Source organism: Meleagris gallopavo, chromosome 2 (assembly GCF_905368555.1).
Source record: "Meleagris gallopavo chromosome 2, MGAL_WU_HG_1.1, whole genome shotgun sequence".
Taxonomy (NCBI): Eukaryota; Metazoa; Chordata; class Aves; order Galliformes; family Phasianidae; genus Meleagris; species Meleagris gallopavo.
Genome location: NC_139405.1, coordinates 55,984,415 through 56,011,713, shown reverse-complemented (window position 1 = coordinate 56,011,713; position 27,299 = coordinate 55,984,415). Strand labels below are relative to the sequence as shown.

The window sequence follows — 27,299 nt, the reverse complement described above, 5'->3', positions numbered from 1 at the left end:
AAAGGCAATGGGAAGCCTTGCAATTCTTATTCCCTGATGCTCCTTTTCCTGTTTGTACCATGGTTTGCAACTTAGGGAACTTCATACAGCTTCTGAATTGCAGAAATGCTGATAGTTGATTATGGTCTTTGCTAGCACCTAGTTTGGCAACACGTAGGCCTGCACTTCTACAACATTTCCAGAGTAACCTGTCTGGGAAAGTCTGAAGTAACTGCTGCATCTGTGATGAAAATTTGGCTCCCTCTACTGAAGCAAATGAGGAGAACTGCCTTAATTGTTACCCAAATCTTCTGAGATGTTGCAGAAATTCTTTAAGTAAATCTTAATTTATTCAGGAGACTAACTTGACGCTAGTTCTGTTTTCCTTCACTCAGTTCTGAAACAAACTGCATGGGATTGCCTGTGTAAAAGAAGTACTGTCACGTAGTCAATAATTGTGCACGTGTCCTCTGCGTCAGGATAGCCAAATGGTTGAGATTTCATTGCTGAGACAAGGCAGTTTTTAATAGTGACTTGTCCTTTGTCTTGGTTTCATTAATAGTGGTTAGGTACAAACTTTTTGTTAAGCAAAACCTTTTTGGAAATCTGAACAGGTTTAATATCTCCTCTCCTGTGTGTGTTGCATCTTCTGCAAAGTGGAGCATCTCTAACAGGACTCTTAAGGATTTGCTTAAGTAGAGCATGAATGTGACTGGGATTGGGCACATGTCCACTGAAAGGACTGGGATGTGTATCTGTTAATTGTGAACAAATTACAACTAGTATTCAGATTACTAATTATATTACCAACTATTGAAATTACAGAAATTCTCTTGTTGATAAGATCCTCAGTTGTATATCTCATTGGATTACTGGAGTTTTCTAAGCAATTAATTTTTTAGAATACTCCTTTCAAAATGGAATTGAAAGACTGCTGCAAAATTTAGGTTGATTTGGCTAATAAGCTCAAGTATTTCTTGTAAATTGACACGTTTTAAGCATGGTTTATCTTTTGTCCTGTGTTTAGGAGCTGTATGTTTCAAGGGATTTGGTTCCCTTTCAAAAATGCATGGAATACCCATGCTTATGTGGCTGTAATTTTTCTAAAATGTTTCCAGGTGCATGTTAGGGGAAGTTGTCTGGAATTATGGTGGTAGTGGTGATCTTAATTGTATTTAAGGTTTGATTTTCCTTGGCCCTCCATTCCATTATAGTTTAATTCACAGTGAACTAGGGTCTGAAACGGGCTAATGCCCCGGTTAATTTGCTGGTATGCTGCAGGGCTTGGAAATTTTCTTAATTTTCTCTAAATGTTTTTACCTACAAGGAATAGTGAGGTCCTTAAAATTCTCTGGGCTGAGAGCAACAAATGTGCAATGCAGTAAGCTCATGTGGGATAGTGGATGAAGATTCATTAAAACAGTAAAATATATACTTTCATGCTCAGATCCAAGGAGCTGGCTGAGTACATGACCGAAAACAGCTTTTCCAGGCATTTGTGTCTGGTTAAAACATTAACGTTCATTTTTTTTAAACACAAAATGACATGGACAGCAGATAATTGCTAATTCAGGTAAATTTCACTAGACTGCAAAGGGAGTTTAAACAACGTATGGATATTTGCCTTGTGCTGTGTAGAAGCAGCAGTATGTATTCTCTGGAAATAAGACAACTCTTTTGCCTGAACTGGTGGTCATTCTCAGGTCAAGGTTCTTAGTTTCTGTGTGAAGGAGAAAGCTAGGAAAGTGCTTTGAAGAGATGTTACTTGGTTGTGAAGTATGCAGACTTTAGGCAGTATTAACCGGAACATCTGTGTGGGATTCAAACCCAGTATTTTGAGACCAATGAAGCTCATTTTCTTTTAGAGGCACCTGCATGTCATCCTGGCCTGTACTACTTGTCTTACACTATTTTTTTAGTCTTAGGTCAAAACTGTTAGAGCATCTGAATGCATACATATCCCTTCCCTCTGACTTCGATGGAATATATTTGACTGGTTCTTGTCGGGGACCTGACAATACTTTCCATCCATGCTTTCCATTAACAGTGTGCATCCCATTTACTATTTGAGACCCCGGAGTCTGGGATAATGGCAGTGGTTTCATATGGCATGCATCTTGTGAAGGAACAAGTAGCTGTGCTTATGATATGCAACTGAAGCCGAGTCCTCACTGAAGAGATTATTAAGAACAGCTCGTTCACTTCAGGATCTCCCAGTGTAGAGAAGTCCATCAGGAGCAGAAATACCAGGGGTCAGAGCTTGTCAGCATTAAGTTGCTGTGCTGTGCACATATCTGTAGGCTCTACTTTGGAGAGTGTTTTCTCTGCTTTACCAAAGGAGAACTGAATGTGCCAGTTCTATTTGATGCTAAGAATGTTATGGCTGGTGAGCATCAATTCTGCACGAAGAATGTTTGGTATTAAACCACACAGTGTCCTTAACTATATGAGAAATTAGCAGAAGAGTATTAGTGTGCCCTTTTCCTTCTGCGCTAAGATTGGTGCAGACAACTGCTCTGCTTTCTGAAAGCCTCGCATCCAGTGGTGTAAAGGAACTCAGAATAGACTTATGTTAGTCTTGCCTTCTACACTGGAGATTGTGTGTTTGAAGTCTCAGAAGGATTTGGAACTCTGTTTGCCTTTTGAAGCAGATACTGTATGCTGGGCAAGCACAGAAGTGTGGTGTGACTCATGTAGCCTGAAGAAAAACAGAAGAAATGGCAAATATTCTCCGTAGTTATATGCAATGCAATGCACTGTCAAATAAATACAAATTCTTCCAGTCACTGGTCAGCAAGCAGATGTTTAATTTTATGATCTTTTTAAAAAATGTTGGGCAGAATGATGTGATAGATATGCTGTCTTATCTAATGATGCACATATTTATAATCTTGTTACGGGTTAGCATTATTTTTGAATGAAGGTTCCACTGATGGAATAACCTAAATTCACATTAATTGCTTCATGTAGCTACTGTAATTGATGGGACAGTATTATGGGGGTGAAACACTGCATATGAATCTCCCAGCTCCTGTAACTGTGCTTCCTCTTCTCAATCCCATAAGTTTCTGGCTCATTTAATATATGAACTGATGAGAACTGGTTTGAGAGTAATCATAATTTGCAGAAGCTTTTCCCCTGTTCTCCAGTTCTAAAGGAATTAGGCAGACTTCTCATAGTATTTAAGCAAAATTATTTATTTTCACTGACATGTGCAAGAAATACAGCATTACATAAAATGGGGATACTTTCAGTAAGGAAAAGTAACCACACTTTCCTAATAATTGGAATTTATGGTTTTGTTTGTACCTGGTTTTGTTTTAAACCAAACAAACCTGATGCTTTGTACTGCTGAAAGATTACTAGGTACTAGGCAGAGTTCTGCAAAAATATCCACAAGGGAAAAATACGTACAAATCAACGTAGGGTGTTTTGCTTATCTGATTGGACAATTTCTGTTTTCCCTCTAGCTCAGTAAATAGCAGGAATATGTTTGTCTTCACTCTAGCTTGATTGAGATTAGTATCAGTAAGAGAAGTTTGACGTTTGAAGCACAACAGTAGGTTTTGTGCCTTAATACTCTGCAGAAATACCAATGCAAAGCGATCAGATGCTCTTTTCTAAAAGCAATGAAATAATCTGCATTCAGGCCAGTATCTGGTATGTGAAATTACTGCCCTGTGAAATTTTACAATCAAGTTATGAAACAAATATATTTTATGCTGATGTGCAGACAAACGTTTATTAGAGAAAATTTCCTGTTTTGTTGCTCCAAAAAGTTACAATTCCAATATATTTCATTCCCTGCCATCCCCCCTCCTTTTTTTTTTTTTTTTTTTTTTTTTTTTTTTTTTTTTTTCCCTATTGAAGTGATTCTAAGACACTTTCCACAGCAAAAGACTTTAAATCTTTGTTAAAATAAGCTTTGTATTTTGAGGACTGAGTTGGGGGGAAGGAAAAAAAAAAACAAAAAAAAAACAACCGTGCCCCCTGAGTAACCTTTTATTCTGATTGTCTTGTTAGCAGCCAGTGTGTTGGATAACATAATGCAGATGCTTAGGACAGGTTTACGAAGGCAGATGGGGGGTGGAAAACTAGAAATATTCTAGTTTTAAGAGTATGTGTTCAAGGGAATGGAGGTCACGCTCTGGAGAACCCCCCCCTTCACAGTAAAAAAAAAATGAAACACCCTCAGATATCCATATATATGTAGGTATATGTCAATACAAGCTATGGTGACTTTTTCATCCATATATTTGAGTGGATTAAATATTACAATATTAAAGTATCACCCTTCAGCTTTACTTCTTTCAAGGTAGCAAAATACAATGTCAGCACACGTTTGAGAAATGCCTTTATGTGAATGGAATTTAGCAAGCTGCTTTTTAATATATATAAATTAATTCCTTCTTTCTGCAGTCACTGACTTTCACTTCCGTTCTATGGATGTGTTTTAGATCCAAATTCAAAATCTCAGCTGACCATCTATTTCAAACTCAGCAAGACAGTTCATAGTATTGCCTCTTAAGACCAACGTGTCTTCATCCTTTCTTTCACTGCAAACAGGAGCGTCATTTTCCTGGCTGTTGAGCCTATAAGATGCCATTTTTTTTTTCAGTTTTCTATATTCATATTGACTCCTACTTGGTTTGCAGTTCAACATCTCATCTCTTCAGAGTGATGCTTCAAGTACAATTTCTCCCACCATTTTGGAGCAATCTCCTCTGTGCAATTCCAGGTTCACGTTCTTGGCATCAACCATGGCATGAATTCATTTCTGTTTGATTCATAAAGTGCTTGTCTTGCAGTTGTCAAGCTTTTCTGATATAGCCTTATTTCACTTATTTGTTGCTCAGAAAGGGCAGTTCTTGGGTGCCTGTTGAATAATCTGTCCAAAGAAAAACTACCCAACAAACAAAAACCATACGTTTTTCAAATGCTGAGCCTAACGTGGGACAAGCTCCTAAACATCTGCAATGTTACCTTGCTCTTTCTCCAAATTTAACAGGCTTCTGTTCTTAAGATGTTAGAAAAAGGGCATGGTTAGTGGTAAACCTTTTCAGAAATGGAGAGTGCTACCTAAGGTGCATATGTGTTCATTGGTTAATTGGTCTCTCAATCTGTTCTCCCAGACTATCAAAAGATAGCAATATGTTTAATAACCAGTTGTATAGAGATTCCAAAAGGATTCGTATACAATTGTGGAGGTGTATTTCACTGAGGAGTGTATTGTGAGCAAATGGGTTGCTGATGGGAACATCCAGGCCTGGCTGTTCCCATTCTCTTCATTCTCTTAGTGTGTGCTCCCTGCCTTCACAAAGGGAGGTGCATCTTCCCACTTACTGTGCAGGATCCTGCATTCCCTTGGACCTGCATCTGCAGGCAGGTATCACAGAATCACAGAATTGTAGGGGTTGGAAGGGACCTCTAGAGATCATCGAGACCAACCCCCCTGCCAAAGCAGGTTCCCTACACCAGGTCGCACAGGTAGGCGTCCAGGCGAGACTTGAATATCTCCAGAGAAGGAGACTCCACAACCTCCCTGGGCAGCCTGTTCCAGTGCTCCGTCACCCTCACCGTGAAGAAGTTCTTACGCACATTCGTGCGAAACTTCCTGTGCTGCAGCTTATGTCCGTTTCCCCTCGTCCTGTCTCCACGTACCACTGAAAAGAGACTGGCCTCACCGCTATGGCCGCCACACCTCAGATATTTATAAACCTGGATCAGGTCCCCCCTCAGTGTTCTTTTCTCAAGGCTGAACAGACCCAGTTCACTTAGCCTTTCTTCATAGGGGAGATGCTCCAGGCCCTTCACCATCTTTGTGGCCCTCCGCTGGACTCTTTCCAAGAGATCCCTGTCTTTTTTGTACTGGGGAGCCCAGAACTGGACACAGTACTCCAGATGAGGCCTTACCAGGGCAGAGTAGTTCGCAACCTGTAGGCTCTTCACAAGACACCTCTTGTGAAACGAGGTAAGCAATGCCCCAAGAATGGCTGTTTTTTCAGGGTAGCACGTATCTATATTTGCAAAAAAAAATCCTGTGTGGTGATGCATAATAGAAGAATTGAAAATAATGTCTGATAACAAATGCGTAAGAAGACTGAACATTTTGTTCTGCAGTGAGCTGGAAGATGTTTCCTTTTCAGCTTGTGATTACTCATATGCTAGTTGCACAATTCTGATGTTACCATATGTTTTTACCATATGTTTAGTTGGTGTTAAGTCATCACATCAGTTTCATTTGCACTAGCTAATGTGTTCTGGGAACTTCAGATGTCTTTTGAACTAATAAAATTTGGGCGAGAGAGTGTAGAGAACCTCACTTTAGTCTGATTGTGCTTTAATCTTGGTTAGGAAAAGTCATGACCAAATATGAGTCTACAGAAAAAATATGAAAAACAAAACAAAAACCTACTGTTGTTTTTTTCAGGCTGCAAAGAATGTGCAAATTTGTTTTCAAATGGAGCATTTAAATGAGAATTGGTTTTAGATCAGCAATCTGAACAGCTATCACCTCTTATTTTCCCACTTTGAACTGGTAATAAAAGGGATAAAAGATTCTGCTCAACTAGTAAGCAAAGAAATTTGTCCTCTCCTTTTTGTGTTTTAAATCGCTGGTGCTTTTAGGAAAACATTGTGCTGATATGCTGTCTGCAACCTACACCCAGACTTTCTGGTGCTGCACAACAGTATCTTATGAGAAGGGCAATTTCTTCACAGGTGATTAACCACCTGTGCTGATCACTTTCAACTGCAGTGTGTTTATTCCTCCCTCTCCAAAAAAGGAAAATACACAGAAAACCACAAGACATAAAGCAGCTCATTACAAAAATGCTCTCAGAGAATAGACAGTGTAGTTACAATACTAAGTGCTTTATGCGTTTAGACTAGCGTTTCTTTTTTTCCTTTTGATCTTACTACAAACTAATAAGCATTGGTCAAAACCATAAAAGTTGTGAACAGGAAAGAAAATTGCATACATAATTTAGTCACAAGCTTCCTAGTCTACTAAAGGTTATCTTGACGGTTGTGGAAAGCACCTATGTTTTCATCCTAGTAAATTATATACCTTAAGGGTAGCAATTTCTATTAAATTTTAACGTATGTTAAAAGCTTTAATTTGGAAGTTAATTAAAATCTGTCTCTCTTCTGCTTGTGACCATGTGAAAATGCCCCTAAAAATACTGTTAGGAGCTGATGAGTGAAGTGTCTTTGCATGTATTCAGAAGACAAGAAAGCTTGTAGCCAGAATGTCCCGCAGCCAAGAGATAGTGATGGAATTGAGCCTTTTGTGTCGCTGTCAATCATATGATAAAATCCATAACATGGTATTGGCTGAGCTAATACTGTTGTGAATATAAAACTTGTTAACTATGTTTTCCTGTAAGATTTCACTTATATGTGTGAGTTTTGTTAAGTTTATTTCCCATGGCCTGAAATTTTTCGGATATTTTTATTTTTTAACTGATATTTTTACTTTTCAGTTAAAGTAGCAAAGATGTTTCTGAGACTTCTTGGGAATAAAACGATGGGGACTTTTTATTTTTTTCAACTCCATTAACTTAGACTTCCCAGTGAAAAGATTTTTAAGGTTTTTTTTTTTTTTTTTTTTTTTTTTTTTTTTTTTTTTTTTTTTTTTTTCCCTCACAGACTTGATGTGTAATTGGAAAGCAGGGAGAGAGAAGGAGCAGTTTCAGAAGATGTGTGAAGGGAGAGGGCTGGATTTGTGGGCAACAGAAAGTGATGGGTAATTACTAAGGCTGGTGAACATAATTAGGTAAGGTCAGAGCAGGAATAGCAAGAGGCTGAGTCAGTGAGACATGCGTCCAAGCATTTAGATTTTCCCTACCTGACATCTGGAGTTGAACCTGAAGAGGCCACTGTTTCACCATCCCTTTCCAGACAGTAATCATCCACAACATTAATAGCAACATGTTTTTCTCTGTCTTCTAGCACTGGTCCATAGAGAGGCAAACTATCAAGGAACAGAAGAGTTAGAGGAAGGATAAAAATCGTCATAGGCAGATTACCAAGCTCAAAGTGAGCAAAAGGTTGACTCTCTTGGGACATGTACATAGCGACTGAAGGAACTGGGGCTGTTTAGTCTGGGGAAAAAGGAGGCTACGGGGAGACCTTATTGCTTTATTCCAATATCTGAAGGGTGCTTACAGCGAGAGCAGGGTTGGTCTCTTCTCACTAGTGACAGGTGACAGGACGAGGGCAAATGGCCTTAACTAGTGCCAGGGTAATTTTTGGTTGGATATCAGAAAAAAACTTCTTTACAGAAAGGGTTGTTGAGCACTGGAATAGGCTCCCCAGGGAGGTGGTTGAGTCACCATCCCTACATGTGTTTAAAAGCCATTTGGATGTGGTGCTCAGGGACATGACTTAGTGGAGGGTTGTTAGGGTAGTATGGTTAGGTAGTGGTTGGACTTGATCTTAAAAGTCTTTTCCAACCTGAGCAATTCTGTGATTCTATGATTCCTTGTGACAATAGGCATATGCTGTTGTTCCTACAGTTCTTTTAATTCAAAGAGGAAACAGACCATAAGAGTGATCCTGAGCTATGCTGCGAAGAAAGAAAAAATAAAACCACCTGTATTTATGTGTTAAAAACAGTGATGTGGATTCCACTTCTGCTGTTGGGCTTCTAATCAGAGGCAGGTGAGTCACTCAGAAATGCTCATAATGTGTGTTTTTATTTAGTGGGTGTACCAGCTTGCCTGTGCCTCGTTCCAACAGAAATATGTGTTCACAGATAGCAAAACTTCGCTTTAAGCACAGGAAGCTACAACACATACTCGATTTTGGAAGAATAAAGTTTTCAGGATGGCTATTTATTTATTTTGGTCATTTGTCACCTCTGTATAACCTGTATACACAGGGCTGTATAACATCCCTGTGCTGGAGCCGCTCGAGTGCCCTGCCCTCAGGGTGCTACCGGTGGGCTCCAGCCAAGACAGGCCCCGCCGGGCCGCGCTCACCCACAGGCGGCCGCTATGCGGGCACAAGGGGGCGCTGTTGTCGCGGTTACGTGGCGGCGGGCGGCGCGGTCCGCTGCTGGCTCCCACAGAGTTACGGCAGCAGGTGCTGCGGTGATCCCGAGAGCCGGCTGCGGGGGAAACAAACGTGGCGTGGAACTCCTCAGCGCCTTTGAATGCTGTCGATTTTTATGCATATTTTCCAGCGTGATAGCCTTGTAAAATCCAAATGAGTCAGATGTTTAGGCTTTTACAGCGTGTAGAAATGTGAGTGCATAAAGCAAAGGGCTTTGTTGTACAGCTGTGGCTGCTTTAATCTGTTTTTCTCAGAGCTGTAGTGCACAGAGCGAGCAGCACTGTCTGCTTTCTTTCTTTCACAGAGATATCTTAATTAATGAATAAGATACAGATCTGCCGAGACTGTGGGGACGTGTTTACGGAGTGGATTGTTTAGAAAATAGGTTGGTTTTGTGGGCAGCGCCGTGTGAGGCTTGGACACACCTGTGTCAAATGGAGCGCTTAAGGACTGCGCAGGCATCAGATAAGAGCCAGGATAGGTGGAAGCATTTTTTTCTTTCCCTGAAGTGTCTGATGTATTACAACGTTCAAAGCATTTCAGTATGCTTATATTGTATTCACACATATGCAATGTATTTGAAACATTCCTACCGAGGAGATTGTGGTAAAAGCTGTAACATGCAGCTTGCTGGGTTTCATTGTGAAGTAATATAATCTCCACATGTGCGAAGGCCAATGCAATATTTTATTTTTTGCTTACCCCAGGGATTGTGATATTAAATTTATCAGCTGAAATACTTGAATAAGAACTCGTAAATATTTTTTGAGGTGCATCAGTGGCGTACATGGGGAGGGAGAAGACATGCAGTGCTGGGGGAAAAGGAAGCTGTTCTTACTTCTCGTTCCTTTCTATCAAATAACAGCTCTGCGTTGGCCTTCAGATGGAGTACTGGTAAATTTTCTCAGTGATTGAAAACAAGTTTTAAATTGGAAAGAATTTGTTACTGATTAATCTTTATTGATAATTCAGATGTTCACCTGTATACAGTGCTCTGGATATCTTGGAGGTATAGGAGAAGATAATGGCCTTAGGTTGCACTGGGGAGGTTCAGGTTGGCTATTAGGAAAAACTTCTCTGGAAGAGTGGTGAGGCAGTGGCACAGGCTGCCCGGGGAGGTGGTAGAGTCACCATCCCTGAAGGTGTTCAAGAAGCGTGCGGATGTGGCACTGAGGTGCATGATGGCGATGGTTTGGTGGTTGGACTAGGTGATCTGTTCCAACCTTAGTGATTCTGTGAGAGTTACCTAAAAGAGAGGTATTGATGTGAAAAGCTTTCATATGTGTGGGAGAGACTGTTGGACTATCTGTTTTATCCAATGCACTGTAATTGTAAACACAATAGCTGAAAGAATCTAGGAGTCTGTGCACTGCGTTAAGAGAGTTATATTCCAGAGCTTAAGCAAGTATCTATCTCTGGACAACATTATGCTCTGTTATTTTAGTCTAGTCACTTGCCTGAACTTAATTTTGGCATTCCAAAACAACTTTGTGGTGATCTAGAATAATCCAACCCATGTTGAGTTACCATTTCTTTGTCACAATTGGCTTGGTGTTCAGCTGCAGCCAAAACAGCCCTGATTGGGATGGGTACTGAGAACAATTTTCTCACTGTAGAAAATCTTTTATGTCCCCACATCTTGATTACTGCATGTATTCTTGATGGTCTCCACATCTCATGAAAAGCGTAGTTTGAAGAGGAAAAAAAGATTTTAAACAACAAGCTAGGAGTAAGTACACCGAAAGTTATTAAGGGTTTGTAACAGCAGGCTCACTTCAGTTTGGAGAGAAGGCTGAATAGAGCTGGGCTTGATATACCATATCAAGAGCAATGCAAAAGATGAGTGCTAAACTTATTTGTCAGATCCTGTAATAGCAGACTGGGGACATGGATTGAAACTGATAGGAGATAATTTAAAGTGGATTTTAAAAACTGTATGCCCTCAAAGCATGTGATTTGCTGTTGCAAGAAAGTGTGAAGTCTTAAGACACTTGCAGCACATCAAGAACTTCAAAGCGAAGTTTATCCTTTAATGGATAAAAGGTGCAAATCAGATACTTTTGGCAATAGGTAAGAATGTTCCTGATGACACCCATGATCTAAAAGCATGATGCAGGATGAGTATGAAGATTGGACCTCAGTATCTTGTTCCATGTGCTCTCCTTGAGCAAATTCTGCAGCAGCCACTGTGTGAGATAAAACTGGGCAAGTGGATCATTGATGTCATCCTGTGGGCATTCTTGATTGGAACGGATATGGTGGATGTGCTTCCAGGAATGATAAAAGAAGCTAGATGGCTACCTAAAGCCTTCTTTCATTATCACAGCCATAAAAAGGTACAAAAAGAAGCAATAGTACTTGCAGAGCAAGTGAAGAGGAGGTGGCTACTTTGGCCCTCGGATGGTCAAGAAACTTGGGTGGCTAGAATGTTTTTTCTAGACTTTTTTTAGGAATCTCCTTGATTAGCATCTGACTCAAAAATGAAGGTTAACGGGAGCTGTAGAAGGGCTGACATACTGAGTTATCAAAGTGAAGGAAACAATAAGCCTTGGTCATCATGAGAAATACATTACTGTGATGTACTTCTTTTGGAACCACCTGTCAAGCCAGCTCAGAAACTGATGTCTGAAGGGCTGAATTTGGCACATGTTCTCTATTGCTCAGCAAGCATATTGCCTTTGTGCACCAGAATGAGGTATTTCCAAAAGGAACTGAAAGTCCTTTATTCTTTTGCTCCATAATATATCCAATGACCCAGACCTGCCCATGTTAGAGAGCAGCTCATCTCCTTCCACAATATTTCACCCAGCAGGAAAGGTGAGCTGGCACTTTTTTGGTATAGTAGTGAAGGAGCTCTTGGCACTTCAGTAGGCATTTCTCCCTTTGATCTAAACTAGCCCATGCACATCGACTTCTCTGGCACACTGCAAAGCTCACCAGTTCTCTCAAGTTTTTCTGAGAGGAACAGTATAGTGAAGGTGGTGAAAGGGTGAGCGGGGGCAAGGATTTATTTGTTTTTTCTTTCTCTTAGCTGTTATTGGCTTCAGATCTGAGGAACAAAGCTAAATTTGTAATTTGTAACGACTGTATTTTGAAATTGCCAGTTGCTCCAGATAATGAAGCAGGGATTTTTGCCCAGAGGAGAAGAAATGAAAATAAATAAATATGGATCATTTTCACCTAATTTACGATCTGCAAATGTGGTTCCTCCTCAACCTACATGATTAATTCTCTTCAATCAAGAATGACCATCTTGATTACATCTTCTAACAATAAAAAGCCATGAAAACTTTCTTTCATGAGAGAAAATAAATCCAACAATATCAGATGACTGCAGTATAGATCTTTTTGCCATTTGTACTGTTTTTAACCATATCACAGCCAATATATAAATTATGGTAATTCACCTTTAACATCACTGTCAAACTGAGTATAGACAGTTTAATGGAAATTGCCCTTACTTGTACCAACTGTAAATACTGTAGAGCTGTTAAACTGTTTTGTATGGGCAGCCTAAGAACTAATACTACCTGTTGTAACAGATGCTCATTATTATATAGCTGCTTTTGTTTTTTGACCATGTGGATGTAACAAGGTGAATTAGAAAGATTTGGTTGTTGTTGTTGTTGTTTTTTATTATTTTTATTTTTAAAGTTGAATTCTATTAATGTTTTTTGAGGCCCAGTGTTCTTTTATTGAAATATTTTACAGTTTAAGTGCTTATAGAAGATGGTTGATTCCCAAAGGGAAAAGTGCAGCAGTTGTGTGTTAAGGTCTCTGTTCACTTATCATCCCAGCCTCAGAAATGTGTTTCCACTAACCGAAGAGCATGATAAGCTGAAGGAGAGGGTGTGCAAGTTAGGCATTTGGCAATGCTTCCACTGGAGCTGCTGTGCTGGGGTAGTACTAGAGGTTCATGAAGTGAGGTGTTCTTTCGAGTCTATCATGTCTCAGCTACTTTACAATCTCTGGAGGGTCCCAGGCAGAGTTTCTATGAGCTGTGCCTTGGTGTTCACCAGATAGTACATGTGCTGCAGATGTTTTAGCTTGCTCACCTGAAGTTTATGATAACTACAACACGTGGTATGTTTTGGATGATCTCAATAGTAAGTCTAGTATCTTATTTCTGAGGCATTTTTGTTGCATGAAGCAATAAATTCAATTCTGTCATCATTAGGCAGGTGTTTATATGTACTGCAAGACTTTAATCTCTCCCCTGGGAACAAAATACTTTAGGGGGCCATTCTACTACTTGGTGTTTGCTTTCCATCTCTGGCATGTTTCTGTTTCTCTCTATGCCAGGAGAACAAGCATGGTTTTATGGTTAGGATGCTGGCTTTGGATTGTTTCCTGGCTCTGCTATGAAGGCTGGAGCATGTCTGTCTCTCAGCTCACCAACCTCAGTGTGGGGGTAACAGCTTCTTTTCCTGCCATGTGTTTCATCTGCTTAACCTGGAAGATCTTCAGGACGTAGACTGTGCTGTGATAAGTATGTGCATCATGAATGCTACTCCTGGATAGACCTTTACACAAAATCACCATCTACCAGCAATAGTAGAACAGAAGTTTAATCTTTGGAATACTTGTTGAAGAGCTCCCCAGAATACAAATAACTTCCCAGCATTCTGTATTTTGATGGTCATGTGATATGCCAGCTAACGATTTTGTTACATGAATGCTGTAATATTTGGGCTTGGGAGAATGTCACTGTGTATCAAATTTATTTCCATTAAAAAGGTTTACATTGGTGTTGAGCTGATTTATAATTGGATCATGAATAACTTTTATTCAGACCTACCCAAGTCTCATTCACGGGATGTCTCCTTGGTTCCTGTAGGAAGTCTCAGTGGTCCCTCCCATCTTGTTTCTGACCGCCATGATTCCTTGGTCTTAAGGCACTTGCAACATCTGAGTGGCCTGGAAAACCTGGAATCCACTGACTGCTAGTTGCTGAGCAACTGAAATTTTGTGCTGAACTTTGGTGAAAATTAAGTAGCCATCAGAAAATTAATAGAACAAAGAACAGAGGTGGAGGGAAACATGTTGAAGCTGCTTTAGATAGGGAATTTAAAAGGCCATTGGCTCTTATCATCAGATGACCTCAGTGGAAAAGAACAGCATTTTTAAAGATCTCAGTCTTGGGAGAAAACTGACAAAAATTCAGCAGGTTCTTGCAAGGTAATGCTACATCAGTTTGAAACAGTACAGCCATAAAGACAATGTTAAAATAATTATCTCAAGGAATTCTGGTCAACTGGAAAAAAAACCCAAAAAAGGTTTCCAAGTAGACTTCCCGTACTTAGAGGGCAGCGTGGTAGGATAACAGTAAGGCAAACAGACAACGAGAAGTTCAAACAAAAAACAAACAGCTTTAAATGTGAGGTAACTTGTTGTACACATAAAATTAAGACATCAACTATCGTATGCATCATGCAGTTAGATTGATGCTTCCTCTTAATCATAGCTCTATTTAAAAAAAAAAAAAAAAAAAGATTCCATTAGGTTAGGATAATATTATGTGTTTTACTCTTGAAAACATTTACAAATGCACAAATGCATCATATTATAAAATACATTATAGTCTAATACTTCAGAAATTTGTGCTGATACAAAGGGGAATTTTCCACATTGTTGTTTTGTAACTTGTAGTTTGTTTATTTAAGGAAAAATACACCATAATCTGATTCTTTTTTTTCCTGGAGACACTAGGAATATTTAATTGTTTTCTTTCCTGCCATACAAATATGTGCATGAACAAACACACTCTTCAAGAGGAGGCACGTTTCCCCCGAATAGGGAGAAGAGGCATTGTGCTTGCAGATATTCTTATTATCATATATTTATTTTTTTCACTTTAATAATGATGTTAGAGTTCCACACACATTTTTAATTAAAAATCTGAAGTACTTACTTAATTTCTAAATGTGTAATATTTAATGAGAATATTTTTATTTTAGCAAGCAAGTATCCATGTTAATAGCCATTTCCCATGTTAGGAAGTTTCTGTAATAGTGATTTTTACTGATTTCTCTTCTGAAGTAATCCAGGCCTTTCATTTTATTTTTATAGGTAGGGACAGTACCTGCTCTGCAAGACCTTTTCAGCCAAGAATGGTTACATCTTAGGGCCAGGTGGCGAAGTGGCGAACAGAGTCTGATTTGTAGTTCAGAAGATGCAATCTTAAACTGGAGACGGGGAGAGAGAAGTTTGCTCCTTGATGCTCAAACAGTTTCTTGGGACTTTTGGGTTTTTTTTCTTCAATGACTAAGATGCTGAAGCAATCCATGGGACAAAACACCAGAACTGATAGTTACTTTCTTCTGGTAAGTGATCTGATCTTTCTCCTCTACTGTCTCTGTTTATGGCTTCACGACTGATTTAGCAAACCTATCTATCTACAAGTCAGTTATAATTTGTGACTCCTTATTGTTGATGTGGAAAAAAAAAAATTGGGATCACTTAGTTTCACCTTAAGGTAGATATTTTAAATGGTCAGTGAAAGAGGTGCCTGCTTCTCGGGAACAGTAAGTGAGCCTGCGATGACCAACTCAAACATCTGCCACGTACCCCTGGTGCATGATCTGTTGCTATTCTGTGAACAAAAGTAGCTCAGGCCCGATCTGGGTCCACTGTTTATGTATCCCTCCTTTAGTTTGTTACAGAAAAAGCCAGAAGTAGATGGGGTTCAGTTTCTTTCTTCATGTGCTTCCATCTAGTGTCTAAGTAGTTGCTACTAATATTAAAACATTTCTTAGATTTGTTAAGAATGGAGAGAATCTCTCTCCTAAAAGCAAACAAACAAAAATCGAAACCAGACCAACCAAGCAAACAAAACCCCAGTAATTCCCACAGAGAGTGAAACACATTGTGCTCTGTTAGTGAACTGTACGTGGGGGAAGGCACTGGAAGGAGATCAAAGGCAGGGTCAGTGCTTAAAAACAGTGTGCACACAGCTCCAAATGGCCACTTTACCCTGACCACAACCACCTAAAAACTGTTCAGAGTTGCAGTTTTACTCTCAGCATGCAATCTGGATATACCCCAAAGCTCAAATTACAGCCCAGGAGACTGCAAACCCGCATGGACAGTAAGGCATGCTTAAAGTCAGTTAAATAAATCCCAGCTAATGTAAGCACAGTCAACTGCCCCTGCTCTTAAAGCAAGAAGTACTAGCAAGTAGGGGTAGACAGTTGGGCCGTTCAACCACATGCAAACTCTAAAATCTGGGTTGAAGTCCTTGAAATGAAATTCTTAGCAATGAAGAGTCCCAGTGTGAAAGAAGATACTTGCCACCTCTTCCTCAGCACCTTTATTCAGGATGGTATGTTTTGAAAAGCAACGGCTAGGATGTATTGATTGCTCTGAAATCTTAGAAATTCTGACGCAGAGCTCCATGTCTCTTTGTTACAGGGAATCAGAACTGCGTGCCCATCTTCTGTACAAAACAGCTGATAGGACTTGTAGTTCTGTTGAGCTCTAGCAATATATAACGTGAGAAAAAAAACATATACCTATAAAAAAATGCACAGTTTGGCTTTCTCTGAGTAGGAATAAGAAACAAAATGAACAACATGTCAGTTCTTAACTCTTATAATACTTTTTTTTTCTTTTTCTTTCTGAATGCAGATGCAGGACAATATCTTTGTGGCACTATATCTCTTTGTTATCTACCTTGAAAGTGTGTAAGATGTTCAAAACAAAGTCCAGTCCATATTTTCAAGCTTTACAGTTTCTTAAAATTTGGACCAAATTGGTTGCGTTTTGCACAGGTTTGATGCTATTGATTGTGATAGAGGAGGATTGAGCTGGGGAGCCAAAATGCAGGACAATGAGAAAAGAATGGAAACTTTACAGGGATGGTTTGTCTGGATGTTGGGTGTCAAAATCATTGAGCAAACATGTTGCTCTGAGTTGGGTCTAAGACCTGTGTTGTATGCAGAACGCCCTGATCCAAGTGGTGAGCCCTACGAAGGGAAGGAGGGAGAACAGAGCTAAAGTGGGGTTGCTGTAAGGCTGCATCTCTTCCAGCTGACAGCCACTTCTAGCTGTGCTTGTCACAATGCCAGTCACAAACCTCCCAAAAATTCCAGAAGTGCCCATGGAACAGCTCTCATGTCTGAGTTACACAGTCTTAATGTGTTGTTTCCTGATTAGTATCTTCTAGAATATCTCATTTGTCATTCTTGAGGTAAACAAATTATTAGGTGTATTACAGCAGTAATGCATTTCGTAAAGCTTGGAGCATTACTGATTTAGTTGTGGCAGAGACATTCAGTGAAAATCACTGTGAGGCTGTGCCTTTTCTTAGAGCAAGAAATCACTCAGCTGACGCTATTATAAAACATTTGATAGTTATTAAGTGGTTTTCCAGTAATTTTTCAGTGCTTAGCAGAAAACATTATCATAACTGATATACACTAATTTTCTGTTGTTTATATGTGTATGTAGTGTAACCTCCATTAAAGTGCCATTACATTTGTGGAAAAGATTCTGTAGAAATTACCTGGTGGTCTTCCAAATTTATTCTTTCAACGACTCCGGATCAAATTTGCCTACTTTAAACAATATATTTTAAAATTGACAGTGTTGTGGATTCCACCTGGGATCAAGTTGTGTCGCACTAATGATGAAGATGATTTAATTACTTAGCTGACAATGTTATTAATGATGAGCATGAGAGAAGAGAATTGGGCCTTGGTGCCTTACTCCCATTTCAGGACTTGTCGTAACTGTAGGATTTTAACAGGGGGAAAATCTATGTTGGTGAGTCAGGTAAGAAGATACATCTGGATGACAAAGACCACGTTTAGTTGGAAGGTGCCGTAATGAAGTTTTTCTAATCATTGTGATATTTTAAGGCTAATGAGTGTTTAGCATCTTAAATTACTAAAAAGCTCACTTCATCGGTGATTGTCTTGTTTTCTTCAACTTTGACTCCGGAGAACTTCTGTAAGAGTAACCTGAAACCATAAAACTCATCCCAGATTTTTTTTTTTTGTGTTACTGTTGGACATTGCCCAGGATCCATGAGAATGTGCTTCACTCATCACTGCTCTATCAGCCCTCTCCTCGTTTCCATCAGTCCAGAATTCATTTACTGTCCATTCTGTGGCTTCCCCAGAAGTAATAGGTCTGTCTGCATTCAAACATTTTGCATATACAGCTTTGTCAGCTAAGAACACAGGAAGAGAAGAAAAATACCACTAATTAAACCAGCAGTTCTGGAGAATGTTCCTATACCGGGAAAAGCTCTATTGAGAGATACAACTTAAGTCACTTGGAGAGCTGGTATAAACATTGCTAGCAAAAAAACTTCTTGCCAATAGACACCACATCTCCTCCAGGGGAGTTTGTGGTGCAAGCTGTCAGTGAGTACTTTGTCCTACAGAGAAGGCCCTGTTCAGAGGGTGAAAGTACTGTGATGCTAAAAGCTTGGGTTCATCTGAGCACCTGAGGCTGGTGTGCTGCTGTGGGGTGAGTGGCAGCTCTGTAAAATCACTGTGGGGATGGAGACGAAGTGTGGTTATATTCTGGTCTGCTTTGTCCTGTTTGCGTGGTCCACCATAACCCATCTTGGTGACCTTGCCACTGGTGCTGCTATATGTTTGTTTGATGCAAAACTTGAAATCTGGCAATCAGATGCACGGTAGGTGAGAGGTAATAGTCTTTCCACAGAGCACACAGCAGAGCCAGGTAAGGTGGCATTGGGCTTCATGTCCCCCACTCTTCAGTCAGGCAGCAATGGGCGTCATCAGTGGTTTGTACAAACAGAAAAATTCTCATCAGAAATAATTACCTTCTCTCTGTCCTGGGACAATCTGGACTTTTTCATTATTGCTGGTATTATACTGTGAACTAGATGGCATAACTGGAGAGAGGCCACACTAGAAACAAGAATGCATGACTTTCATTTTTAAAAATGCTAGTGATCCAAACAAAGTGGGAATAAGGTGCAGAAGAATGAAAGCTCCCATTCATTGGAGCTTTTGTAGCTTTACGAGGGAAATGTGTCTTAACACGAGCTTCGTTCGAGGGGAATGCACACATGGATTAATCTATTAATTATAATCAAATTAAAGGAAAATGTTATCATATATTTTAAACAATCCCTGGCAGGGCTACTGCTATCACAATTACTGTTTTGAATTGAAAAAAGAAGTGAAACCATAGTTTTCATTCTTTGTCTGCTTTTGTGTGTATGTGTTTAACTCGGATTAGAGTATGAATTTACTAGACTTGTCTGGTTCACTTTCCTTTATGGGCAGTGCAATGTTCTGGTTTTCATATACTATAAAAGTAGTGATGCCACAAAATTACAAGGGAAATGCTTCAGTCCCTCAGTATAGATATAATTAAATCCAACTAAACTGTTTTCATTGCCTGAGATGAGGAATCTTAAATAAAATAAACAAGTCACTCAGCTAATAACATAAAGATCATTTTTAGTGCCATATTATCAGACCATTGATGAGAATTTTCAGTTACGTATTTAAATTCAAACCTTTTCTTTAACAAAGCATACAGTCATTTTCGTGTGGTATAATGTCTACAACCAACTGTACCTAACAGGACTGTAATCCTGTTGAGCTGCTGTAATGGCACGAACCGCAAAAGCAAAACCTGAGTGGTTTATCAATGTCAGCAAACTCCCAGATGGAATTTCAGTCTTATGCACACTGTTGAGTTGTATGCTATTCATTATAACATATGACAAAAAGTATGCTTCTATTAAAAATACACAGATGAGAATATGTGTTGCTGAAGGGGGCTTGTTCAAACAACAGAAATAATTTGCTGGTGCAAAGCAGAATCATTTTCAATGCAGGATGTGGCCTGCTGCACAGTATCTTTTCAGGCATATTTACAGGATGATGGGGATTGATTCAAACTCTGAAAGAAATATAGTACTTCAGGCTCAGTAGCATGTTTCTGGTTATGATTCCTCAGCTGCAATTTTCTTCTGTTATCTGCCTCAGGGAAACCTGTCCATCTCTGACGGAAGTATGAGCTGGAGCACAGCACTGGGATTCTCTGTGGAGTAAACCATGAGAATCACCAGCCAGGGAAGTCCTTTGGGATCTGTTGGGACTTCCTAACAGTGTGGCAACAATTGTAGGATGTATTAAGGGTCATTATTTTGTAAAAATAAAAAAGTTCTATTTGCTATCCATGCAGTCACATTTGTCATCTTTTATTAAAAGCCTCAGTGTGAAGTTCCTGACTTGAAATAAGAACTGGAGAATGGAGTGATGAGAGAAGCATGGATTTTAGCTGTAGAGAGTAAAGTTTTTTTCTGAGCTCAGGAACCCCCACAGTATTTCAAGGTACCTTCAGTGCCTCTAGCACCAGAGGGTTCATTCATCTGTAACTGATGTAAATGGACTTGCCAGTATTTCTGATATTTCTCTGCTCAGTGGCTTCTCAAGGAAGCAGGAGGAAGCCGCTGACCCCGTGGTAGGAATCAGCCATGCCCCAGGACATGGGGGAGAGATGTTGGCTGTGGGGTGGCTGTGAGGGTCCCGTAATTTGCTCTAGGGATGTTATGAGATGGGCTCTTCAGTGCCTGGGTTAAATTCCCTGAGTGATAGGTGATGGCAGCTGGGCAGAGTCAGCTCAATGTGGAGGACAAATTTCAGCTGCTACCAAATGGACAGCATGGAAACAAGGCTCATTTGCAAGACAGCAAGAGATTTTATGGGCAAAAACTAGGAAATTAGCTTCAGCTGGATAGAAATACTGTCATTTGGTGAATCTTGGGTTTTCTTTGTCTTAGTAAAGCAGATTTTGCAGATTCCATCCCACTCCTGAGAGCTTGTCTTTCATGCTTTTTCGTCATGTAAATTGAAAGCTTTATTTCAGGCAAGAAAAATCAGAATGTGAATGAGAATGTATATATTTTGTATTTTTATTTGTATTTGCATTCTGTAATTCCATGATATATCAGTAGAAACACGTTTCAGGGAAGCACAAGCACCACCATAATATGTAACAGTTGCAATATCTCACATTCCACTTTTTAAATCAAATGTCCTGTTTTGTACTGAATGAAGTATCTACTCCTCTTTTCCATAGCAAAATGTTTTCTTATTCTAACAAACCCTCTTGATACCTTTCCATAACAGGCACACTTATGGCTATGGGACCAAGCACAAAAACATAAAACTACAAATTAAGTTTAAAATGAAATCTGAATGTGCAGAACATTACTTGTTTTCCAAGACAAGTACCAGATAAACAAAGCATCTTAGAGAATTATAATTCGGAATTCAAGGGGGAAAAAAAAATGAAAAGAAAACTTTAAAATTTTAAAAGCTTTCTGCAAGTGTAACTTTGTTAAACTTGGTCATTTTCTTTAGAGGCCTAAAAGCAGGAATAAAATCAGATGTGACACAGCCCCCTGCCCTGCTCCTTTCCAGAGCCACTCTGTTCTGCTCCTGTCTGCCTGCAGTGGGCTGTGTAACTCTGGAGAGAGCTAGAAGTAGCAGGTGAGAGGGTTAAATAAGCTTCTTAAACAATTTCCATCCTGCCACTGCCCTATGTTAAAATCCCTGAATTACTCACCAGCAAAACTGTTTATTTCATTATTAAAATGAGGCTGCGGGGCTCTCCCTTCTCCCACCCACGCATGTGTTCACGGAAGGAGAACTACTCCCACATGATTACAAGGTTTGCTATTAAGTGTGAACTTCATATTTAATTGTAATTGCTAGCAAAATATAATTTAACAGCAAAGTATGCTGAATTTGTAACAAAGTACCCCTTTTATTTTGAGCAGGAATATGGATGCTGCCCAAATGTATCCGCATGGTTCCAATTAAGGGGAGGAATGTTTAATGTAAAACTCAACTTGATGAAAATAACTGAAGTTTCTGACAAACCAATAAATTGGAGTCTAGAAAGCTCTGCGTATACAGTACAGTCAGGGAGGGGCAACACCCGCTGGGTCATCAATTTTGGTGAAGACTTCCTGTTCGTTTATACTAAAATAATACTATGTAGGTAATTCAATTTCTCCCCAGCTGTAAACATAGACTGAAATGCTGTACGCAGATCTGGCCGAGGGTGGAGGGGGGCTGGCACTCCTTGCTGCAATTGCCAGGCTGAAATTGTGAGAAACTGAGCCTTGGGTTCCTTTTATTTTTTCCTTTTTATTTATTTATTTATTTATTTATTTATTTATTTATTTATTTATTTATTATGTTTAATTTTTATTCATTCACTTTTCTCTTTAGGCACTAGTGCATCAACAGTTGTTAAGAGTTCCCACTCAGAAGACCTAGACGTTTACTGATGGAGATGTGCTCATGCAGACAGCTTTCTATAGGACCTCATGAGGATGTGGGATAGGCTGCCAGGAGGCTCCCACCCAGCCAAGTCTGCTCTTCCCGGTCTATTGCTACTGGCAGGTCCAACCTTGAGGTTGTGTTTAAGCTCAAGGTAGCGCAGAAATGAAACTGTAATCTTAGATACAGAAATATAAAAATGGATGTGCTCCACTGTAAGACATTATTCTTTTACATCATTGTCTCAAAGCTTGCTGGGGACACAGATGAACAAATCCAAGCAAGTCCCGGGCAAGGGTTGAGAAATCCTTTGTCTGGAGAACACCAATGGACAAGGCCTGGGCAAGGGTTGTGAAATCCACTGTCTGAGGGACACAGATGGACAAGGCAAGGCCAGGGGCAACGAGAGAGAGATAAGCTGCAGCTTAATGGCCATGAAGCGGTCTTTTGTGTGGGCTTATCTCGAGGAAGATGGCCATCTCAGGAGGTGCTGCACATGACTTTTACCCAAGCGCCCAGGAATGCCATGCTGGCAGAAGAAGGAGGATAAAAAGGGGACCTACAACCATGAGGTTGAGGTTTTTCCGGCAACAGATTCCTCGTGAAGAAAAAGAGAAGCTTCTGACTTGAGAAACCTCACGATCTGCCTCTCTCCCTGGACTTGCTCTGCACTCTACCAGCATGCTGAAGAACAGAGGTGTCTGCCATCAGATTCATCACTATGGAATGCCTGCATGCTGACAGACTCTCCTGGGCCTGCTGCCTGAGTCCTGCTACTTCCTCCCAGACTGGCTCTGCGACTTCTTCCTGCTACTTGTTTGCCGCCCAAGGCCCGCCACGTTGCTGCTCTCCCCCCCTGCTACTTTTGTCTTGGACCTTCAAAACGTCGTGCAACGGGACCGCTGCTGGATCCTGGTGGTGACTATCCCCGCTTCTTGCTTCTTTCCTATCTTTTCTATTGCCCTCCTTCTCTTCCCCGTCACCCTGATCAGGATTTATAATAAACTGGTTGGACCAACATTTGAACCGTTGTTTCTAAATCTCATGCCGGGTATGTTATATTAAAAGAACCTCCTCTCTCTCCTATAAATTGGAGTGAGACACCCACCAATGTCAGAGTGTAGTTATTTATTTGATATGTGCGGGGCCACATTCTCCCACAGGGAGCTGCTGCACATGGTGTATGAAATAATTGGCCAGCTCATCTTCCTCCAGGAGCAGGGAAGATTGGCTAGGAGAGGTGAGTTCCCAGGGAGTTTAAACAAAGGCGATAGATTATTAAGTGTCAATCTTTTCACTGCTGCTGTTACCAGCCTGCAGTGCTCTACTTGAGCCTCATTTTCTTCTTGCAAAATATGCCTAACACTGTAAAAGATTCACTTCTGCTTTAAATGTGGCAGGCTGAGTTATTTCCCTCCCCCTACTCCAGGCCAATATAATAAGATCATACTTTAAAACAGAACTTTGTAAGAGTCCATGCTTGCTAGAGATATTTAGTTCTCAGTGCTGTGTCCAGAGAAAATTGTTCACTTGAGAAGAACACCATGGACTTTTATGTTTTGTTTCAGGAAATACAATCTGTACAAGCTTGAGGACATGATCCTTGTAGGATCAGCTCTAGGTTTTTGCCAGTTACCTCACTCTCCTTCCATTTTCTGTCTGCTCTCTTAATGTAACTCCTTTCCAGTCAACATTTAAGTATCTTTTTAAGAGTGTAGGTGGGTTTGTTTTTTTTTTTTTTTTTGCTATTTTTCTTGTAACTTTGCAAATTCTAAATGCTTTCTCTCAGGTAATTTTAAAATATGGTGACAGAAATATCGGCTGAATAATCAGCAGCGATTCAGAGGATCTAATATATACTTATAACTATCGGCGTATATTGTTCTATTTTCCCAGAAGCTTAATAATGAATAACTATAAACCTGGAGTGCTTATATTAATCTCTGTAGGATATTGCAGTTTGCACTTCAGTCCTGAGGCACCTTTTCAATGACAGCGCCAGTTGGTTTGTGCCTTTTTCATTTCTTCTCTCCCGTACAGGTCAGTCCATAAACCAGATGGTATTTCTTACTGCATGGGGACAGCAGCTAGAAGATAATGCAAAAAGAAAACAGACCATGTTTATATTTTCTATTGTTGAAATACTATCAACAAGGTTTGTATATATAAACTATTTCTGTGCTTTGGGAGACATTTTCTGTTGGCATTCCAGAACTTTAAACTGATATTTAATGGATGGTTTGACATCTGTGTGTGATATCTTTATCTTGTGAGTATAGACTTTACATGGTGCTTGACAAGCTCATCTAGGCTCCCTTTTCCTATGAATTATTAGACCTGATGACCTTAAAAAGTTCCTTCCAACCTGGGCTGTTCTGTGATTCATTGAGTCTAAACTTACTCGTGCAATTGGACAAAACATAGCCTGATAACCAGAAGCTAAAAAAATAGCATTTGGGCTGATTGCAGAGATACTGAAGGAGAATGATAATGTTTGGGACTTGTATTTATTCCCTACAGGTAGAGCCTGCTGGCTACAGGAAGTGCAATGGGAAGTGCAAGGACAGAAGGTCCAGTGACACAGAATGGTACAAAGCCAACATCAAAAATCATCAACCATATCCTTTCCTCCAACGACGAGCTGGAAATCAGTTTCTGTGCTGTGAATATTTACTTGCTTTAGAGGAGCTTCCTAGCAGCTACAGCTGCATTGCTTCTCTGGCTGCCAGCCCAGCTAATACCATGGTAATGCAGTCATGCAGTTTGTTCTGCAGCTAAGTTCCTATTTGAACATCTTTACTTCCTGAAATTGAAGATTAAACATCTCTCTTGTGCTTTTCTAAAGGCTTTACATAAATCATTTGTGTCAGTACACACAAGAGCAAATCCCACTCTGCTGTCGGCGTGGCTGCTCCCCAGTACAGCTCTGCTCCTAAAGATATGTGTGGCATTTGTGGACCTGGCACTGCTACAATCAGGCTGAGGACTGATGTTAGCTGAAGTGAATCTAGTACTTAAAATGTCAGTAGATTTTGTGCTCTTAAAAGTGATGGACTAATACTCTTTGGCTTGCAACTAGAATAATATAAGTTTCTCCAGGTGTTTTTGCCAAGCTTGCTCAATCTTGGCCTATATTCTTTCTGCTGTAGAAGCTTTAGTCTGAACTAGACCAACTACTGAGGAACATCCAGTTGGGAATAATCTTGCACTAGGATGGTGATGACCAAAATGATCTAATAAATCTTCCTCACCTTTACTTTCTATCTTTCCTTTTTCTCTTATATTTCTCCTTGCTAGTTGGAGAGAATTTTGTGGCTTGTGGACCAAGAAGACAATGACAGACCTGTGGTCTTGGTTTTTCAGTGATGAAAAGCCAGAACAGCTCAAAGATAGACTCACAGAAGAAGGTTTAACATTGATGTTTACATGGTCCTCAGGGTACAGATGTTCTGCTGGGTATTCCTATCATTCTGACAAGCAGGCAGCATTTTGTTCTCGTCGGGATTTCCAAATGTTTGGGGTATTGGAACAGAAGAAACTGTATCTTTCTAGAGATTATTTTTGTGGAATGTATTATGAAAAAGAGGTCCTTAGGAAATAGCAAGTCACCAGAATGCTTATTAAAATGACCTTAAGGTCAGATTCTGCCACTGTTAATCACAATAGTTGTTCCTTACTCTGTGAGCTTTCTCATTGGATTCAGTGGGATTACTCAAGGAATTTGGATACTACCTGATGGGACCAAAGCGGCAGCAAGACTAGCCTTAATAATTGTAGCAGCTGTAACACAACATGCCTTTGTTTTTACCTTACCTTTTAGCTAGTTAAAAATATGTTGCATGACATTTTTTTTCTTTTGAGGATTCCTTTTTCAAAAAGATGAAACTTTGTCTTGGAAATGTATTCTGTCATTTTTTGCCATCAATACTTTAATATATTTATTGTCATAGTGTGAAGTTGTGAAGTCTTCTTTGCTGAGATTTGCTTCACGTTTTGTATCTCTCTCTTGTTTGTTCTAAAAAACTCTGTAATAGGAAAAATAAAATAATTTTATTCTGAACTCTCCTTGAAAGAGAGCCTCTTCAGGCTTCACAAATGTATTTTCCAGGGTTTGTTTGTATTTCTGTTTTATTTTAAGCCACCTCTAGTAAGTAGCTAATTTAGAACTGGGTAATACTTCCTACTCTTTCTGACATTGTAAGACTTGACTCAGTATTCCAAGAGCTGCATGAAACAGAATGAAAATGCCACACAATTCTGAATATAATTGGGAAACTTACCTATGAAGAGTCATTTACTTCCACAAATTGAAGTGATGAGAATTTACACAATTTTATGCGCTGAGAGAAAAAGATGCAGGAATTATTTTTTTTCTTTCTTCTCACAGAAAAAGAAAGCAGATTTGGCCGAGGTTTCACTTCAATAAATAGGTTCTTTTCAGGCAGTCACGCCAACCACTTCATAGAGTGTTTGTGAGAACATTCTTAGCTTTCAGCATTAGTTCAGGTTGTTGAACTTGAACTCAAGGACTTGAGAAATGCAATAAGATATTTTACTAAAAAGAGCTTCAGTTTTTCAAAATAATAGAGGGTTGTTCTTTTTTTTTTTTTTTTTTCTTTTAGGCCAGTAGATTTAAAATTGCTCAAATACAATGTAATTTTGTGACAAACCTAGTAATGTGGACTGCATTGTAGAAATAGAGGTCTTCACATCAGAAGATTTAGGCTCTGTGCTGTTCTCAAGGATGAAAATAACCCTGTCTAGTCTAACTGTGAAATAATTTACATCAGTCATTTAAACTAAACCTTTTGAAAAGACTTTAGTAATGATTTGACTGTAATCAAGAGGGTAATGCAAACTTAATCCAGAAGAATAAAATCTCAGTATGCAAATAAGAAAATACGTTGTTTTGTGCTGTTTTCCCATGTCCTTCTGACATGACTGCAGTTGCTGAGATGGGGAAACAACCATGATTACAGA

General features: G+C 39.6%; 1 long non-coding RNA gene and 1 other non-coding gene across 2 annotated transcripts; both read left to right on the top strand.

Annotated features, from left to right (window-relative positions):
• Positions 1–8: 8 nt before the first annotated feature.
• On the top strand, positions 9–26,379 carry LOC104909786 (uncharacterized). Its single transcript, XR_014881396.1, has 6 exons — positions 9–5,950; positions 8,499–8,643; positions 15,106–15,359; positions 22,269–23,237; positions 24,360–24,474; positions 24,840–26,379. It is a non-coding gene; the product is annotated as an uncharacterized LOC104909786 (long non-coding RNA).
• LOC116216406 (small nucleolar RNA SNORD100) lies at positions 216–300 on the top strand. The gene has a single exon (XR_004159087.1). It is a non-coding gene; the product is annotated as a small nucleolar RNA SNORD100 (small nucleolar RNA).
• Positions 26,380–27,299: the final 920 nt, after the last annotated feature.